The 18,364-nt window shown below is 37.7% G+C and overlaps 1 long non-coding RNA gene across 1 annotated transcript in view; it reads left to right on the top strand.

Annotated features, from left to right (window-relative positions):
• LOC134800122 (uncharacterized) overlaps nt 1-18,093 on the top strand; it is a 285,699-nt gene extending 267,606 nt beyond the window's left edge. The window contains exon 3 of the long non-coding RNA XR_010145506.1: nt 18,083-18,093. This is a non-coding gene — a long non-coding RNA (uncharacterized LOC134800122). The remainder of the gene's footprint in view (nt 1-18,082) is intronic.
• The last annotated feature ends 271 nt before the right edge of the window (nt 18,094-18,364 follow it).

Raw genomic sequence — 18,364 nt, 5'->3', positions numbered from 1 at the left:
CGCTGCAGACTTTTTTGGTCCGACTCTACTTATACTCTACATATATCTTTAGGTATTTGAATAAAATGGATGGAAGAAAAAGGATGAAGAGAAACTTTGACAGTGGAAAAAGGAGGAATTTCAAATTTGGATGAGAGTTCAACCCTTCGCGCATACATTTAAACGTATACCAAGAAAAGTCTGCAGCGGTTTTGATAATTAGCCCACGCAGTGCAACAGTTATTTTAAACGTCAAACGTCTATGAAACTATGACGTTATAAATAACACTTGCACTGCGTGGGCTATCAAAACCGCTGCAGACTTTTCTTGGTCTAACTCTATCAAATTTGTCGCCTTTTCTACTGACAAAGCTGGCTTGTTAGACTATCCAAGCGGAAGTTTATAATTACTTATAGGTAGTCTCTTTTCAACTCCATATGTCACAAAGAGACTTCCGCTAGCCTTCAGGCTATTCAGATGTTCATTCGATAAGCAATATATACCTACACTAGACCATCCTTCTTGCTTATTCTCCTCGTAAAATCTGCCAAGTACAAAGATTAGCCTCGTAAGCAAACCCTTGCACATAAATCATAGGGCACTGGAATGGAAGTGAAATATGAGGCAAGTGTATCAAATAGGTGAGCAGAGTAATCGGCACATGTGTCGCGTAGATTATAGATATGGCAATATTATGATTACTAAGCGTACGATAGAAGAGGGTGCACCGAAAACCGGACTAGTCTCTGAATCCATGGCTGTCATCGCATCGGTGGCATAGCTGTATGATAACAACGGAAAGTTTGCGTAGTCAAACATGTTTCACTGTGATAATTTTATTAGAGATGGAGGTAGAGATTCGATTTGGGTCGCTGTTTCATGCATGAGTTTTCCTTGACTAAACATGAAGTAAGGCATAAGATACTTAACGTGTTATGCCTTACTTTATTAGAGTATTTAGTTCCTGTATTCGCTTGGTTATAATATAACATGTCTACAATCCACACACGAGCTACGTGCATTTTCGTACTTTAGGGAAATAAGAGAGAGTGCGCCGCATTGTGCACCGAGAGCGAGTTAGGGCAGGCTCCCTAAAATTCCTCTGATTGTGCAGACCGTAAAAGCGTGCACTGCAACTCGTCGAACGTACATTACCCGGGTGTCGGCAGCTCAGTGCCGCGAATTCCCTCAAGTTATTATGGCCTACTGAACCGGGTAACGAAACCGCCTCCCCGGGGCCCCAGTAAATACGCAGCTTTATCATAACTACAGCTATCCGTCTTAAATAACTAGAATTTTGCGTTACTTAACTACTTAACTTAGGTGTCTATCAGCAAAGATAACGATTATTCTAAAAATGGGCAATACTGTCCCAATACTTGCAACTCCCAATTTTAATTCCAAGCAATAGAGGTGACAAACGGGCAACTATTGTATGTATTTATGTATGTAATGTAGTATACCCTATAATGGACGTGGATCCAGTAATGGGCCCCCTATAATGGACATTGCTCTATCAGTATAAAATATTGAAATAGGGAATAAGTTATGGCAAAAAAATCAATTATTGTTATAAGCTTTTATCGCTGAATGTATTTTTCTTTCCACAGACAATTATTATTGTATTAGACCCATCGAGACAATTCTAATATACTGGAGCTTTGGTGTCCATGACTGGAGAAAAAAAAACATAGTTTTAATTTGTTAAGTATGTGGAAACTCATTGCAGTATCTTTGATACAACACGCCTGAAACATGAAAGACGGATAGGACATTCATCTTGTAACACGCTAAGCGGTAGACCATTTACATGTATCAGGGAAATATCACAAATACTCCAAATTTCCTGTTAAATGTCCCATGACTGGTGCTGTCACCTTAAACACTTTATTGTACATAAGACAGGTACACACGGTACGGGACAGGTATGCACGGTACGATCTCGTGGCTACCGGGCCAAATCAGCTTTGTTTGATCTAAGGAACAATCGTGCCAAGCGGCATCGCTTGAGACAAAAGTGCATGCTGCTCCATACATTTGTACTCCTTACTAACCCTACTCTTGGTATGAGACTGTCAAACATGTGGCAATTTACCGTACTGGGTCAAATATAACATGACAATTAACCTAGTTAAGAGTTTATGTTTGAATCACTCTGGTGTTGTACTAGTTTCGTATCATTGCAAGTATACGACAGCGGTAAAATACTACTACTTATATTGTCTGTAAGTAATAATTTGATGTCAACCTTAACCTAAGGTCCCATCTGTCCCCTTAACCCTAAACTGGCTACGATTAACCACCCCGAGGTGTCCGTATTCCCTAGACGTTTCGGCGGCGGGCACGTTTAATTTACTTTATTTACTTTCGCAAAATCGTATCTCAGGGATGTGATATTCATAAAAACAACCGTATTCTAAGAAATACACAGTGTAGAGTCCTGTGACATAAGTACGATTAATAGGGGTTCGTGAAAGTAGACGGGTTTGATTTTGAAATAGAAGGATTATTTCCACTACGAGTAGGTAGTACACTTATTTACTAGAATGAAAACATGGTGTGTTAAGGGCTTAAGGGATATGCTATGATAAGGGATACCTATTTTATTTCAATAATAAAAAGACGTTAGTTTTGACTGTACAGAAAAGGATAGAATTAAATTAATCCAAATAACAGTTTGATGGGTAATCGTTTCACGTGTTTTTTTGCTAACGATTTATTAATATATAGAGCCAAAATCCGATGATTTCTCCGAAACAATACGTACGTGATTCATCCTTGACTCACGTTAGACCGGGCCGTGTCCGGGCCGGAGCTTCCGGTGCAACGTTTTCTATGGAAAGCATCACGTGATCTCCTGTCATGTCATAGAAAAGTAAGCGCCGGAAGCTCCGGGCCGGCCACGGCCCGGTCTAACGTGAGACATCCTTAAATAATTGCTAAACATATAAGTAGTAGTCAAATATAGTCATGCTTGTTATGAAAAAAAAGCTGCACTTTAGGAGGAAAGCAAGCCGCTTTGCACAATGATAGTGGAGGCCCATTAAAACAACAAACAACAACGAAATATTATTAAAGAAAAATAGTGTGAAAAGATTGAAAACCTATTTTTTCCTTTTACGGTTTATTTGTGCAAATAGTGTCTTCCACATTGAATAATGTTTAGAAAAAAGTACTATACCATAAAATTAAACACATTTTTCATAATATACTGAAAACCGCATCAAAATCAGATAAGCAGTTTATGAGATCCATGTTTCAGAAGTTGGCTTAGTTTTATTTATTTATTTTATAGACCAAGAAGCACGTATATCATAGTAAACTTTAAGTATCTTGTGGGTATTTACTTTATTTATTTTAAAAATATGTGTATATATTCACAAAAAACCGGCCAAGTGCGAGTCGGACTCGCGCACGAAAGGTTCCGTACCATTACGCAAAAAAACGGCAAAAAAATACGTTTCTTGTATAATAAATATTTATTTTATTCTGTTTTTAGTATTTATTATTATAGCGGTAACAGAAATACATCATCTGTGAAAATTTCAACTGCCTATTTCATGAGATACAGCCTGGTGTTTACCAGTTCTGTCCGTTTGGACAGACGGACGGACAGACGGACAGCGGAGTCTTAGTAAGAGGCTCCCGTTTTTAGCCTTTGGGTACGGAATCCTGAAAAGGTCTATTCCGCCTTCATTCGTACTTGGTTCACATGGTACGCTGCATGCAACGTATGTTTGTGAAGTGCAGCTTGAGTTGAGGGAAGGTTAGTTACAAGTTTGTTCTTTACTGTAAAAAACCGTTCTGTGCTCTGCATGTGCAATATGTGCATCATACAATTTAATAAAATGGTTTCTAGGGGACCAAATAAGCTTATAAAGGCAGGAGGTACTTCAGGATGCTACTGGACGCTGGACATCCGACATGCGTGTTGGAGTCTCAGGGTCTAAATAGGGCTGACGGAAAAAGGCCAGATGGTTTGACACTGCTTCCGTGAGCGCGAAAACACAGCCTCATTTGGGATGCGACGTGTGTAAGCACACTTGCCCCTTCACACCTCAGGCCACAGGGCGCGTTGGAGCAGCCGCCGAAAATGCAGCAAAACTTAAACGAGCGAAATATTCCAATTTGGAGCCTGCCTACGAATTTGTACATACGAGTAGGTACCAGTAGCCGTAGAGACAAGCGGCTCTTAGTGTGCTGAGGCAAAAATCAGGATGGTTGACCCACTATCTTCAAAGCTGTTTAGCTCTTGCCTACAGGAAATCGTCCAGAAGCTGGTGGCTAAATGGGAAACAATGGGGATTGACGTCGGCGAAATAAGGTTGACAAACCTGCGTTTTTCCGACGACATAGTCTTGTTTTCCCACACTGCACCTCATTTCGAGAAAATGTTAGAAGACCTTAGACCAGCAAGTCTTGAAGTCGGATTCGAAATGAACAGGACAAAAACCCAGTTAATGGTCAATGGCGTGAAACGTAGGGTCACGGTAGATGGGCAGGATATACAATTTCGTTGACGAATACACCTGGATGGGCGAGATAGCATCCTTCGATAATAAGCAGTCCAAGGAAATCGATCGGCGCATCGAAAAAGCCTGGAAGGAAGCTTCTTGCTTATCCTAACAACCTACAGCGCATAAACTTGGTCATTAACAGAAGCAAAAGTCTCGACTCAAGAATATGACAGTACTATCGCCAAGTAAATAAAACAGCCAAATTCTAAAACTTGAATCTCATAAACGGCCTAACCGATTTTGATACGGTTTTCAATGTACGATAAGAAATATGTTTGATTTTATCATTTAGAGCTTTTTGTAGCCTTTTTTTATATGGAACACACTATTTGCAAAAATAAAGTGTAAAAGGAAAAAATAGGTTTTCAATTTTTTTACATTATTTTTGTATTGACATATTTTATTTTAATTTTTTTACGATGAAGCAAGTAATTTCCTTACAATTGACACCAAATTTAACAAAATCGGAGGATCCGTAAAAATTGACGATTTTTTTTTTCAGTTTATAAGAGACCTCGCTTCACCTCGGCTCCTAAGGGACGAAATTACCGGTTCTTCGAAAAATATCGTTTTATTGAGCCTCCACTATCATCGTGCAAAGCGGCTTGCTTTCCTCTCAAAATGCAGCTTTCGGGCAAAAAAGCTTCATAACCAGTAAGACTAATAGGTAGCTCTTAAGGCGTCCTCTACATATCTCCGTTTGATTCATACTGATGCGATAGTAGACTAACTCTAAAATATAATGATTTCAGTTTTTTTTTTAAACTCAAACATGTTATACAAAATAGTACTTACTTTAACCGATACATTGTCGAGTCGAGCATTATTTCCATTATGCTTAACTTTTATGAACAACCCAGACATTTCTTGTTTTATATTTATAAATCGCTATTGTCACCACAATGCGCGTAATTCGAGGACACGCTGGGACGAAGCCCTCGGCATTAATCGTATGTACATAATGAAATGAGTTCAATATGCGTCCTCTGTCCCCAGAGACACACTGGAGCAACTACGCTGGTGAAAGCGATGCGGTAAATGTCCATAAAAATATTTTAGGATAAAGTTTTTTTTTATTGAACAAGTTGGGACAAGTTTATCATCCTGGCGAAATTTATGTTTGGAGATTTTTTGTTTACAAAAATCTTGAAGACAAAGGTGCATAGAACAACATAAGTGGAAACCATCCTGTCAGAAAAATCGAAGCAAAGTTATACAGGTACCAACCTAAACTAACCGTCACTGATTCTCATTCAGGTGCCAAAAAAATTAAGGTAGATATTTTAATGGTGTTGGTCATCTTTAGTCAATTCCACTCACTCTTCTCTATTAACAGCTGGGCTCTTGTCGGTAAGTTTCTCCTCTGCCTTCTCGACAGCCTGACACGACGTTTATTTTTTCTTTAAGTTTACCCACGTATGCACCCTGTCCTTGGCTTCTCTGCCTTTCTCCTTTGTTCAACTTTCCCTTATTTATACGATATTCTTTACGCATTCGATGTGCCGTACCAAGTGTCCAAGCATCTTCACCTTCTACCCTCAACATTTAAACCCCTCTTCTCTTTTACTATTTAATAAGTCCCAAAATAAATAGAAAATCTCAGTGTAAAAGGCAGCTTACCTCATCGTCGCATTCATCAATCCTCATCGAGCTCCCTTGGGCCGGCCTCACCCCGTGTTTGAGCGCTGCAGTGTCCTTGTTTACTGATCATTTATTTTTTAACCTGTTTGACTAGATGGGCCGATGTGCAGTGATTAATTGGTGTTGGTAGCGCTGATAGTTCGTCGTACGAGATTCATAGACTGAAAGGAGTAGGTAACTAGCTTTTAATGTTGTGTAGTTTGCGTCCTAATCAATCTAATCATTATTTGGCCCATATTGTCCATCGTGGGCCTTTAGAACCCAAGATCTACGTATTACTAAACTGGATTAAAGTTATAAAAGCAGATAGCGTATCGATTCCTTCAATTAACCTATTGTTGCAAATAATTGTTAAACATTTATTACCTCGTTGCGTTTATGTAGCATTTGTTTAAAATGTTGGTGCTTAAACGAAAGTATTAAGTACGTGCCGTGTACGCTAATACCGTGTGAAAATTAATAGAGTGTCGGATAAACCTGACCTGCAATACTACAAGTGTCACTCCAAACTTCAACTTAAAAAACGTGGGATATGCAAATAGGAGCTAGTATTTCGTATTATAATTTAAATCCAACCTAACTTAGCGAATTTCCTCCCCCAAGCCCCACACAATTGACGTTTCGCCCGCTACCCCGCGCTTTGTGCGCGCGATGTGAATGCACGGCCTAATCTCGATCACGTGCCTGCCACACGCCCGTCTCCTGCACACTACGTCTACACCTAGCTTTAGAAAACATTTTCTGAACTCTCCCTTATTACTGAACGCGACCTTAAAACCTCCACGCAAACGTCAAATTACAACTGTCAACTTTTGGCGGTAAATTCGTTATAGAAAATGGCGGCGGGTAAAAAAGCGTGTCCTTTATCTTAACTGATTGGATAATCTGTGTTCAAACGTTATAGTATATGGTATCGGAAACAGAAATGTAAGCCCCGACGTCCTGATTAAGTCTTCTGGTGCGGGGTGTGGCAGGGAAGGAAATTATAGTGATTTTTTGACAGAATATCGAGTTTCCTTTGTTCAACCGCGTTTTTGGCAGTTTTGACCAAAAATTTCCGATCTAATTATTAGCTTTTGTACAGTCTCGAGGGGTTGCATTGTGTTTACAATGAATTGGGAATCTGCGTAACAGATTTATAAGCTATTTTCGGATTATAACTGATTACTTATAATACTTATGGTATAAATTGGCACAACAAGTTTCGTTCGTAGCGTTCGTATCAGATATTTTGTACATACCTGATGATGATGATGATGCCCTCCCAGACGTATCCGTCGACGGCGATATCCTGACAAATAAAAAAAAAGGATCTTAACTATTACGTGCATGGGCGCGAGCGTGGGTATTTAAATTTGGATTCAAAACCAAATTTACATACCTACATAGAGTACATACCTACTTAACCTTCTATATGCGGGCAATTGGCAATCCATCAGAATATCGGCATATCAAACAACCTCCACCTCTTTCGCCCACCGGTCGGATGAACTATCTATTATTACGTGGCAACTTACCTTTATTTATCTCGAAGCTGGAGTTGGAATCAAACTTGACCAGTTTTACTTTTATCACTCACTTTCCAGGAAGTAAGTATCGGAAGTTAATTTAATTTGAAAGCCTTAGGTAATAAAAACTTAGCGCAAGTTGAAAGTTTTCTCCAACACAGAATTTTCCTCCGTTGACCCTGAACGTCGTTAAAGTTGCAAACGTTAAACAGTTTGGGCCACGCATTTAGATGAGCTATTTCTCGGCTCGTTCGCTAATCGGATACACTCTATAATGAACCCTATCTTCTAGGTGATAAGAGTGTCTCGTTTGTTGAGTTTAGTATGGAGAGGGTGCGCAGCCCGATCATGTATTCATAGGAAACGATTACCGTGGCGACACGGATTTTATTTAAGTCAGTTGTTTTTGGCAACACTGAAAATTATTTATTATATAATACATTCAAACATATCAATCAATTTACAAATACATTAAAAACACAGTGTTAAAACTTTAATAGTAGTGCAGTGTAATAAAAATAAAGACTTGGCTTAAAGGTCTCCTAACCAGGCCATAAAATCCAAAAAAAAAGTTTATGTACCTATCGAAATTATACTTATTTTTTCCAAATAATCAATAAAATGTTATTTATGGGAGAACATAAAACGACCATACACAGTAAAGCTTAAAACAAGCTAATCATTAATACTAAACTATTATAAAATTTAAACTAAAATTGAATAGGTAAAAAATACTCCCCCATTTTCAATTTGTGTTTTTCTAAATACACACATATGTAAACTAAGTAAGTATAAAATACACACATTGTTAATTAAGTAGGTAATTTACTTTTTATTATAAGTTTGGTGTAGTCAATGTACTTATATTAACCCATAGAGTTGATATTACAATGAACAATCGGCATGCTGTCCTGGCGAAAAGATGCAGTGAAACATGTATATTCATGTCATTTTATCGTCAGTGTAAACTTGTAAAGTACTGTAAAGGATGATTTAAAAAAAGAAGAACTGTTGTTAGGTAAGTCTGTGTGATAGGGAAGCAGTATAAATAATCTTTTGTAGATAAACAATACATTTTGTAGTAGGTAAGTACAAAAAATCAGAAACGATTCGACGAAGAGGAACTCCTCCTAGTTTTGAATTATGAAGTTGGTTAAAATATACAAGGAACGATAAAAAAAGTACTTCGTCGATCACTGTCAAATACATCTCATCTTAAATCGGCAGGCACACTGGTCGAAAATATTATGGTACTTACCTAATCGAAGTTTGATGACGAGGGGCATAAACGCAGGGGTGAATTTTTGCTATTCCGCGTTGTATTATGGAATTTGTATTTGCAGCAATAGTACATGTAATAAGTCCGGTGACATTTATTGGCCAGCAGCGAGTTTCTGTTCGACAAGACTTGCTTGAATATAAGGTGAAAATATAAAAAACGATACAAACGTAGATTGTTAAGAACAAACTTAGCTACATAACTACATAGTGATGTAGCTATACTAGTCACGTTATACCTATATGTTTTCAGACATAGCTTAGGGTGGTATTCCACCTGTCCAATTCCTTTGTCCAATGTCAGTGCGTCTCACTCCCTCATTAAAGCAAAATGTGAGACGCAATACACATTGGACAAAGACATTGGATAGGTGGAATACCACTCTTAGGTAAATGCACCTAATCAACGGACAGTAAGAGGTGCTTACAGAAAAAAGAAAACTGAAGGTATCTATCCTATAGGTACCTATTTCTTTTACCATCTAGATTTATTGATTTTTCTTTTAACTATGAATGTAGATAAAGTAAGGCAAACAAGAGCATTGAATTCGCATCGAATCTGCATATTTATCATACATTTGAATAGTAAATATTTCATGATCCTGTGTCAATATTAGCCGATTTTTTTGAAAGGGGGTCTATAATGCTTGTTACTTTGAATGTTGGATGAAAGGATTGATATGATTGATTCGAATAGAATGTACCTATTAAGTTAACATATCGTTGGGTATATAGAAATATAATAATATAAGGGTTACTCAGGTAATTCCGAATGTCGAAAACTGTCGGATAATTCCGAAAGAGACTTTTATTATGATGGAATTAAGGGTGATTTTCATCTGAATTTCGGAATTATCCGACATTCGGTAATACCCGAATACACCTTAGGTATATAATTCTTATGTAACATATATTAATATAAAAAATAAATAATAATAAATAAAATATTTATTTGGTTCGCACAAACAAACGTAATTATAACTGGGCTGGTGCTTCTTTTTAAGCGTACATGACACTTGTGTCAAGAGACACCGCTCTCCCTATAGAATTTATATACAAACAATAACTGTGGCTTAAAACTAAAACTAATATTTCTTGAAAATAACAAAAAATAGAAAGAAAATAAAGTATATAAAAATTATAAAACTAATTTTAACATTAACAATAATTTGTTCTTAATAGGTAAGGTTTTTTTTTATATATTATATTATTGAAGGTACGAATTGGAGGACTACAATTTTAATACAGTTTAAAAAATCAAGAGCATAAGTGTGAGTGTGTGTGTGTGTGCGTATGTTTATGTGGATGTATAGTATGTATATATATATATATATATATATATATATATATATATATATATATATATATATATATATATATATATATATATATATATATATATATATATATATACATTTCAGTATCAGGACATGTAAGGAAAAAAGCTGTTTTCAGCGTTTGCCGCCATGGATCTGGATCTCACACACTTTCCATCCAGTAAATAGGTATAGTTAGACCAAGGAAAGTGTTATTTTAAACGTCAAACTTCTATGAAATTATGACGTATTAATAACACTCGCACTGCGTGGGCTATCAAAATCGCTGCAGACTTTTCTTGGTCTAACTCTACAAAAGTTCAAGAGCGGTTTGTTTCGATACGATCGAGAATATATATGACCTCATTTCTTATACACACCAGCAGATGTAGGTATGTATGTTTTAGGACATACGTCGGAAGACCCTCGATATTGAAGGGTATTATAAAATTATAGAACACATGAGTCCGAGTGCACTTGACAGTGTTTGGGCCCCAGGCGCCATCGCCACGGCACATGGGGTCGCAAGGGTGCCTTAGTTTAAACCGACGACAGAGAAAACTCAAGCGTCTGCGAACGCCTCGGCCCGGATCCGGACCGTACTAGCGTGAGTTATCCTTTATACGACGTTTTTTAAAATATTTTTGCGTAGCCTTTTTTCTATTTTAACGAGCTTTAAGCCCAGCATGACAACATGGGGCCATACAACATATTGGGGCCAGCGGGGCTCTCGACGACTTTGCGACCAGCTGTTGCAAAACGACGCGACAAGAGCTGTTCAAGTGTAATCATATTTACTCGATGACACACTACACAGATTGCTCGAATCGAAAATATGGGGTTAAAACCCTTTATTGAGCAGGAAGATAATTAAAAGCTGTTCATTTGTATTGTGCGATTGAATAGAGAAAATTGAGTATGATTGGATTCCGACGGTACTATAAATTTCTGAAGCGCCAGATCTTTGAAATAAAAAAATGACCACACTGAAACTTAATGATTATCTGGAGGCACGGCATTGCCACGCCATGTCGAGAAAAATATAGTGTGTACGTACACGAAGCCAATTATGGAGACAATCCACTAAACCATTCACACATTTCTCCTTCTTCTTTCTAGCGTTATCCCGGCATTTTGCCATTGGCTCATGGGAGCCTGGGGTCCGCTTGACAACTAATCCCAAGAATTGACGTAGGCACTAGTTTTTACGAAAGCGACTGCCATCTTACCTTCCAACCCAGATGGAAAACTAGGCCTTGTTGGGATTAGTCCGGTTTCCTTACATGTTTTTCTTCACCGAAAAGCGACTGGTAAATATCAAATGATATTTCGTACATAAGCACCAATCACACATTTACCATCATTTAAATAAATAAAACAACTAGCCGTTAGCCGTTATTTGATCTAGATGCTAGATGTCGTTAGTTCGATCATCGGTAGAATCGAAATCGGTCCATCGGGTTTGGTCGAATCATATGTCGCTAGGTCGGGAGGTGCTTGAAGATTGGGCTTTCCCGAGAGCTTAGGTAGGTAGAGCTGACTGGTTGCCGTTTGAAAGGCGGCGCAGCCCAGATATCTTTGGCAAAACAGTGTAGTGGGCAGCTTCAATCAATCAATTGGCAGAAAATGGCTCAGAAATAGGATAGGTGACGTGCTTTCGATTCGGAGGTATAGAGTCTGTGCGGAAAGAGAAGAGTCGTGAAATGTAAAGGATCCAATACATTCTACGACTCTTCTCTTTCCGCACATACTCTAAAGCCCTCTTTTGGATTGTTGAGGCAGTTAGAATTTATATGTACCTACTATTAGATCTTAAACATTATATCAGTATTAGATTTGTAGAAAATAAATATGTGACCTTTATTTAGAGTTTGAAGAATATAAACCCCATTATGTTTAGAAATATATAGTGTTGACATCAAAACAATGGCATAACCCCATCAAATTAGTAACCGCCAGGCCTACCCCAAGACTCCCAGTTTTTAATATGATTAACCTTCCATTTTAATAATGACACACTAGCGTAGCTAATCTGGCCGCATAGTCATTAAACTCGCCCACTATTATGGATTATCGTTTGTCATATCATTATGTTGGCGGCGGTGGAGTGCCCTAATTATTGTACAAAACATGGCCCTCGAAGGGCTCTGCGCATTCTACGCCTAGTTAGAAACAGGCGGGGCAAAGAATAGTTTACCTAAGTTTAGTTTCAATTTCGGAATACTTGTAGAAATAATACATTCCTTAATTAATTAATACATTCCCTAATAATGTTAGAAGAAGTCTTCTTTAGATAATATTAAAGGATTATTACTAAAAGGATTGTCAGCAGTGGCTGAAAGGAAAATCCCCAGGGTTAAAGGGTATTGCGGCGTAACATGAAGGAAGTTTTTCATTCAGCGTTTTTCAAACCAATAAAGCCGTAGTATATGGCTTTATTGGTTTTCAATATACTTACGCGCAAGTTTCAAGCAAAACGTAACTTGTTGTCGGTTATCAATAAAAGGCAACCACTGCATAGGATAAGACTATACACATTCATTATATTATCTATACACATTAGTAGGTAAGTTTTGTCTACGCGGCTAGAAACAAAATCTGTTTCAATAGGTAGGGGAAAGATGACGAGGTCTACATGTAGGTGCAACTTCCTTTTCCTCTACCAAAATGTCCTCTCTGAGATTCCATAATTTACCCACAAAATATTATTCTGAAACGAAATTCTACTCTATAAATGAATCGTGTACAAAACAAATCTGCAACAAGGGGAGGCGTGGCGGCGTCCCGCGGCGCGCGTCTGTCGACGTGTTGCCAGCAGAAAAAATACAATTCCGCGCCATTGTGCTTGCAACCCCGATGACAGGTCGCTACAGGACACATGTTTGAGGCATTTTGGGGCAATTCCTTCGCCTAATGGGTGTGTTTTAATGTTCTCTATGAATTTATGGCTAGGGGCGGCCAGATCGAGGGCTTTTGTGTGATATGGACAATAATGATTTAGGTGTTCTAAAATTATTTTCTTCTAATCTCTTTTTTGTTTTTCAATATATTTGATCACCAGATTGCAGCTAATTGATTGATGTAGTTTTAACTAACAACTAACAAACCAACTTATAATTATAAGAGGTATCTGTTCAGGTGCAGGAACCTTTACCCATAGACAAAGAAAAGTTGCTTTACCTTAGAAAGTTCCAATATTGATATTTGTCGCTACATATAGATTAGATAGATTATAACTTAGGTAACTCAATCTAATACCTAATAAGTTTATGTTATGTTTAGGTATAATATCACATTACACGAGTCCTCATTTTGACATATCCCTCTGTTTCTTAAATGAAACATCTACATTCGTACCCACATCACTCAAAACTTTAGTATGCACGGAGTACTGAAGAGTTAACAAATTAATTCCATCCAAAAATCAACGACCAAACGTGATTAACTGCAAATTCTCGAACTCGACATGAACCGCCATCAGAGGCATCAGAGCTCAAAATTTCCGCATCACCCAACGGTCAAGAAAACAACTTTTAATTCCAAAACCCATCGCCCTTTCCTGCCGAGGTCAGAAAAAAAAACAAGTTAGACAGCTATAGATAGCTACACAAACTTATAAATGCTGGTGACCAAATTTAGAACTAGTCTTGTCGGGAACCAACTTTCTGACCATCGATAGACGGGAGCGATGCTTTCGACAGCAAAATACGCTTGCCCTGGTTCATGAATGAAGGATCATCTAGCTCCATCAATCAATCTTTGATTATTTCTAGTCTGCGTGATTGACACGAAGACAGAGCCATTCAAATGAGCTGGAAAATATTATAATATATTACTAACAAACCATCAGGCTACCTTTTTTACTCCGCGTAAAGCGTGACGATAATTATAGGTGCTTGACAGGCTATTTTTAAAACGATCTTATGATATTTATGATGAACTGGCCTTATAATTACTGTGTCATTGAGTGAACTTTAGCGATGTTCTCAGATCTGTCTTGTTTGATGATTCGCAACGGCCAACAAATCTGTCATTTATATTACGGTTTAGATTCTGCCGGCAGTTGTCCTAGGTCTGACTATATAACATTTGAGAAAGGCCAGTGTGTCTGTCTTGAGTTTGGGATTAGCCTTAAGGATGACTCACGTTAGACCGGACCGTGTCCGGGCCGGAGCTTCCGGCGCATCGTGTTCTATGGAAAGCATCACGTGATCACCTGTCATGTCATAAAAAAGTAAGCGCCGGAAGCTCCGGCCCGGACACGGCCCGGTCTAACGTTCCTTTACCTACTTGAAACATTTTTTTATACAAAATGTTTAAATGTTCGATATCAATTGCTAAGTACGTATTTACCTTCTCTAGATCACCTTTGAGAGATCAATTATTACAATGAATCAACATTTGTACCTAGTTTAAGAGGTTCATCGAGAGAGCATGGTACCTTCTTCTTTTTCTAGAGGAACATCGTGGCAGCTCGGGTCCGCTTACCGGTAAAGTAAATACACTAAGCGCCACTTGCACCATCCCACTAACCCGGGTTTAACTGGTTAAACCGTTAACCCAGTGTCAAATTGTACTGGTAATTATGGTAAATCCAGATTTAACCGGTTGATCCCGGGTTAGTGAATGGTGCAAGTAGCCCTAAGTGAAATAAAAGCTTCTAAAAATCTCTTCACTTCTTAACTAGCCACATCCAAACTGCTATCTCCGTAATTGATTCCTGCATATCCGCACTTTATCTCAACTTACGCACTTCTAACGCATCCCCAACGAATGCCGTTATAAAACTACCCTCGGTTCTTATCTGCGCGCGCTCCTACCCTCGGCCGTTATCGGTGCAGCCAGTAACAATACCTTCTTATCTCGGCGGCCAATCGCGAGGGGGCATTGGGAGAGGAATTTTCGAGGTGCGAATTTTTAAATTTAGAAGCGTTGGTTGAGAGTTGGGAGTCGAGTTTCGCTAGTTACTTTTAAAATCGAATTTCATAGGGTTAAAATGTAGCAAGCGACTAGCGGTGCGTAGATATAGGTAGTAACAGCCGGGCTAGCACATGATTGGCGCGACGACAGTATCTCGCGGCGAGATAGACTACGCGTCCCTCTTTTGTTAACATAGTTAGTAAAAGACGAGTCTATCTCGCCGCGAGATACTGTCGCGCCAATCATGTGCTAGGCCTACAGTAATTAAATAGGTAGGTAGTCGTAAAGGCAATTGCACACTTCACAGTCTTGTCACATAGAACTTGTGTAAATTATATTATAATTATTATATTTAAAAAAAATGTGGGTCAAACGTGGCGTATTTCGCGGTTACTCGCTATCCAAAATCAATTCCTCAATTACCCAGTAATTTTCCACCAAAACCATTTCCAATCCAATTCCGATAAATAGATCATAATAAAGTACGTACATACGACGCCATAAGGCGTCTTCCGATTGAGCACACCCTGGAGGGCGCTATATTTCGGAGATTCTATATAATCTTTATATTTATACAAATAAGGTATATTTTTAAAGGGGATACAAGTTGATAAAATGTATGAACATTGAGAACAACTGTTGCGATACTGATATGTTTTACATCGAGGATTAGCGCAACTGGTGGTACAGTTTATGGCGAGTAATTTATCTGTGGGGTCTCGAGTGGTCTTGAATTAAATGTTTTAACATGTGTGGCCCGTTTTTGTATTGATAAGTAAGTGGAGTTTTTGGATAATTCATCGGAAATTGAAGTAGTTTGGGATTCGGAATATAAACTGCTGCCTTGTTAGGCTACAAATACAAATAAAATGTTATAGTTATTTTTTAAGTTTTGAGTAAATTTCCTAAATTTATTTGGTTATAGGCACACTGGCCAGCAAAAAACAGGACACCCGACGATATGTAAAATCTAAACCTATCTCTGTGTAAGGCAATGCATGGTTTCACTTTTATACCGTTTATCGTCGAATTCGTCGAGTCCGATGGCCGGATCTTAATCATTTGTCCCCATGCCTGTCACGTTTTAACAATATATGTAGGTACTCGTAAGTGCGAAAGTAACACATGACATGACAGGTGATAAAACACGACCACGATAGTAGACGATGAAAACTGTGATGGCAACAAGTCAGTGTACGTTCGAATTGGCCTGATAGACACATTGTTATGATAAATTGATTGAGCATGAGTTTAATCAAACAATCAGATACTAAATAAATTGTTATAATTAAAAATATGCGTTATTACCTTCCATATTTCCATTTAAAAAGTTTCCACTACATCATAAAAATAAGATGTACAAAAAAAGCCTCAAAACATCAAACAACCTCAAATAAGGGCTTAAAAACAAATTTGCCAATACAACAAACTCCAATTTTGGCTTCCAAATGATGTTGGCTTAGACCTAAGAAGCCATACGCGGCCACAATAGGGGTGTCTTTTTAACACCGACCATTTTAATAGCGCCCTTCGAAGGGTTAGTGCCCTCTCATTGTGAGTTTTTATTTATTAATTCAACATTTCGAGATGAATGCTCGAATTTATTGTGGAAGTTGACAGAGGATGACAATGGTGAGCGGGTGTGATTTGATGAGATCTTGTTACTTTGTTAAAAATGGAGCTATCAGTGAAGTTACACTTCGTAGGTGGGTTAAGTTACTGTCGCTACATTTGTAGGCAAATTAATTTTTTTTTTTTTATGTAGCGTGTTTACCTATAGTATTTACTATAGGTACTTCAAAAAGCATGTTCTTCAAGTATAGTATTAACTAGTATATTTCAAGTTGTGCTAATGAATAGTAGATAAAATAGTAAGGATTAATAGGATAATATGTTTTATGATTCTGAACTCAATAAGTGGGTACGTGCATTTTAGTAGAGCAGTATTTTATAAAACCTTACTTTTGAATAATTAACAAATTTTATGCTAAAACTTTCTAGAGTTAGACCAAGGTAAGTTGGCAGCGATTTTGATAGCACAGACTGAAAGTGTTATTCAAACGTCATAATTTCATAGAAGTTTTGATTGCTGCCAACATAGCTTGATTTAACTCTATCGTAATACGGTGTAGGGTAGTTAATTTTTTTGTACCTAAGGCTATACATACTCCTAAGTCATACTTATAAAATCTTTAAAGCTTCTGTAAAACTGCTATCACCATTTAAAAATAAAGAATAAATCTTTAATTCAACCCTCTGTAATGAGGGTCGCTAGTCCCAGAGGTCCCAAATGCCGTGTTAGCCAACCCTGGCGACTCTGCCGCTCTGATACCGCCACGCATCTGCGCACGAGTCACTACAAACACAACAATGCGGACGGCTAACAATGCAAACTCTTACAAAGTACTTTACAGTGGCGCCCAATATAACGGAAAGTGTAACGTTGTAGTGCGTATATGATTAGATCCACCGAGATTAGGGTTGGCAACGATTGATAAATAAAATGTATGATGACATGTGATTTATTGAGCATTGTTTTGATTCACAAGTGGGGTCATGACGGATGAAAGTGCGGATTACGGGTGTAGATTTGTCTTGTCTGTTTGTTTTATTTTGTGTGCCACATTTATAATTTAGTTCAGTTTTAAAATAAATAGCAGCAGACCTAATTGGATGTTCAAAACAGAAATATTAGTAAATATTTATATGATAAGTTGTGACCTAACTAATTCTAATTTAAGGTAGAGCAAGAGTAGGGTGTACCTAATAAGAGTGTGTGTAGATCTTTAATTAAGAAAAAAATAATTAAAAATACTAGCTTGGTAATGAAAAAAATGTATTCTCTATTATATTAGACACTAAGTAAATTGATTGAAATGTAAGAGGCACGAGTATACAATTATATACAATTAGATATACAAGAGAGATATACAATTACGCATTAGGTACCTTTCCTACTGTTTTGTTTTCAAGAACATCTAAATTAAGACAACATCAAAATCATATTTTATAAGTGAGTATATTCTATAATAAAATACAACAAAGCGTACAATAGTACAAATGCTATACATTTCGTAACATTAATCTTTTTTCGGAATCATTTTAAAACGATTTATACCTAAATCGATTCTTACAATTTGTCGCGAGGGGTCCGAATTTTAACAGTTCCATTGTCAAATAACTGTTAGGGATCCACACAACATG

This window comes from Cydia splendana, chromosome 19, assembly GCF_910591565.1.
Source record: "Cydia splendana chromosome 19, ilCydSple1.2, whole genome shotgun sequence".
NCBI classification, from domain to species: Eukaryota; Metazoa; Arthropoda; class Insecta; order Lepidoptera; family Tortricidae; genus Cydia; species Cydia splendana.
The sequence above is the reverse complement of the archived record's forward strand: the minus strand, read 5'-3'. Positions and strand labels throughout refer to the sequence as shown.